The sequence below is a fragment of the Silene latifolia genome, chromosome 2, assembly GCF_048544455.1.
Source record: "Silene latifolia isolate original U9 population chromosome 2, ASM4854445v1, whole genome shotgun sequence".
Taxonomy (NCBI): Eukaryota; Viridiplantae; Streptophyta; class Magnoliopsida; order Caryophyllales; family Caryophyllaceae; genus Silene; species Silene latifolia.
The window spans coordinates 18076641-18078928 of NC_133527.1; the positions used below are offsets into that span (position 1 = coordinate 18076641).

The following is a 2288-nucleotide window of genomic DNA, read 5'->3' on the forward strand; positions in this document are numbered from 1 at the left end:
TTATTGCTTTTATGACTTTCGATCATATGCAAATAACCTGATAATCACTTCCATCCGAGTAAATATATTAATCAATCTTTAAAATCACCAATTTATGTTAACGATTTGCAGCTCCGGCTTCACAGCCAGAACTCACCCTTGGAACAGACGCAGTAACTGCTGCGCCTCTTCCAAAGGGCGCAGTCCTGCTGCGCCTATTCCAGGATGATTTCTGTCTCTGAACTCCATTGTTGCCTGACCTAGTTTAATTAGCTTACGTATGATTGACTATTATCCGTATTATCACCTTCTGACTTGTTCGTTGATTTATTCTTTATTCGTTCTTTCCCAAACTATCCGTTTTGAATGTATTTTCGACATAAATCGCCTAATCCATTGTAATTGTTGTAATTTTCGTTATTGTAATTTTCTTTATTGTATTTATCTTATTTCTTGTATCATTTGTATGTTTTCACATGTAATTGAACATTAAATCCTACCTCGACATTAATTGTTTGCTAATTACGTGTCAACCGACTTAGCCTAATTCTCACATGTTAGGATTAAAACTTGGGTGTTGCATTGCATGCATATAATCGACGATATATCAAGTATAGATGATGTCCCTAATCATTAGTAGAGGCCGCTATCGAGGCGGGCGGGATTAGGTGTTCGATCAAAAGAGCTTCCTAATACGTACCCTCACCCCTTACTCCAGATCTTTGTGAACATCCGTGTTCATTGGCATCCACGAGAGTCATTCTAGACATAGAACGCTAAGGGTAACGATTGCTTAGTGTTCATGTCACTACTTTGTGTCTTGACATGACACGAGGTATTCGAACGGTTCCAATTTCCCATAAAAATTGGTGGCGACTCCAACAAAAATGCAAACGCTTGTTCTCTTCCTCCCAAGCACCCCCGTGGGCCCCCCGCTGTCCACAACTTCCCACCACAAAGAACCGCAAGAATCAAAAGTGAGCTTCAAGGCTTCACTCAACAAGAAGATGAGACCCTTTACGAAGCTTGGGAAAGGTACAAAGGACTCCAAAGGTTATGTCCACACCACGGGATTGGAGATGACGAGTTGATCAACAACTTTTATGAGGGGTTAAACAATGAAATGAAGATGAACCTAGATTCCGGCTCGGGAAAGGGGGCCTTAGAAAAAATTGACCACAAAACGGCCAAGGAACTTCTTGAGGAATTGGCTTCATTGGAACAATGATAGGCACAAGAGGAAGGGAAAGGCAACCGTTGAGTCGGCCAACAATGTTGAGGTTAAAGGGATAATAGAAGAGCTCAAGCAACAAGTTGCCTTGATGAGTTCAAGCAACACTTCTTCTATGAGGAACCAAGTTTATTCTTGTGAGATTTGTGGAGATCAAGGGCACCCACCCAATGAGTGTCCCTTGATGGTAGGAGAGGGAAATTTCAGGGAGCAAGTGAATGGGGTGTGGGAGTCAAGCCCGGCGAAGCAAGCCTTCAACAACAACCAATACCACCCGGGAATGAGAGCCCACCCAAACTTCTCTTATGTCTCTCAAATGTCTAAAACCTAACCTTCCAACAAAAATGACAACATGCACCGAATTTCCAATCTCACAAGCCAAATACAACTTTCAACCAAGGACCACCCGGCTTCCAAGGAAAACAATTTGTCACTCAAACCCAACAACCATTTGGGGGTTTCAATGGACAAAATTTCAACCAACCACAAAACCAAGCCTTTAACAACCAAAACTTCCAAACCCCTCAAAAGCCTTCTTGGGAGCAAGCATTTGAACAATTGGTGATTGCCAACCAAAAATCCGGCTCAAAGCTTGACCACCACATTGCCTCACAAAGCCGGGTTAATGATGAGATAAGAGCATCCCAAAAAGCTACGGAAACCCATGTAGCTCAAATTTCACAACAATTGAGTCAATTGGCTCAAAATCCGGGTAAGGTTCCGGGTAACACGGTTAACCCAAGGGAGATTAATGCGGTATTTTTGAGGAGTGGAAGGCAATTGGAAGGGGGTGAAAAGTCTCCAAAGTGGAAGAGGAAGAGGGTACCAAGTGAAGCAACCAAAGAGCACCCGGTTGAAGTTGTCGAAGAAAGGGAAGTTGAGGTGGAGAAGTCAAAGGAAGTGGAGATGGTTGACCCACAAAAAGAAGATGAATCATTCCAACAAAGGCCAAAGAACCTACTCCACCACCAAGAGAGTATGTTGCACCAATTCCCTTCCCACAAAGGCTAGCAAGGGCAATAATTGAGAAGAAATATGAAAAATTCATAGAAATTTTGAAAGGCATGAATGTGACCAT

The 2288-nt window shown here is 42.6% G+C and overlaps 1 non-coding gene across 1 annotated transcript; it reads right to left on the bottom strand.

The window, feature by feature from the left end:
- Positions 1 to 946: 946 nt before the first annotated feature.
- On the bottom strand, positions 947 to 1053 carry LOC141644959 (small nucleolar RNA R71). Its single transcript, XR_012544558.1, has one exon. It is a non-coding gene; the product is annotated as a small nucleolar RNA R71 (small nucleolar RNA).
- Between the last annotated feature and the right edge of the window lie 1235 nt (positions 1054 to 2288).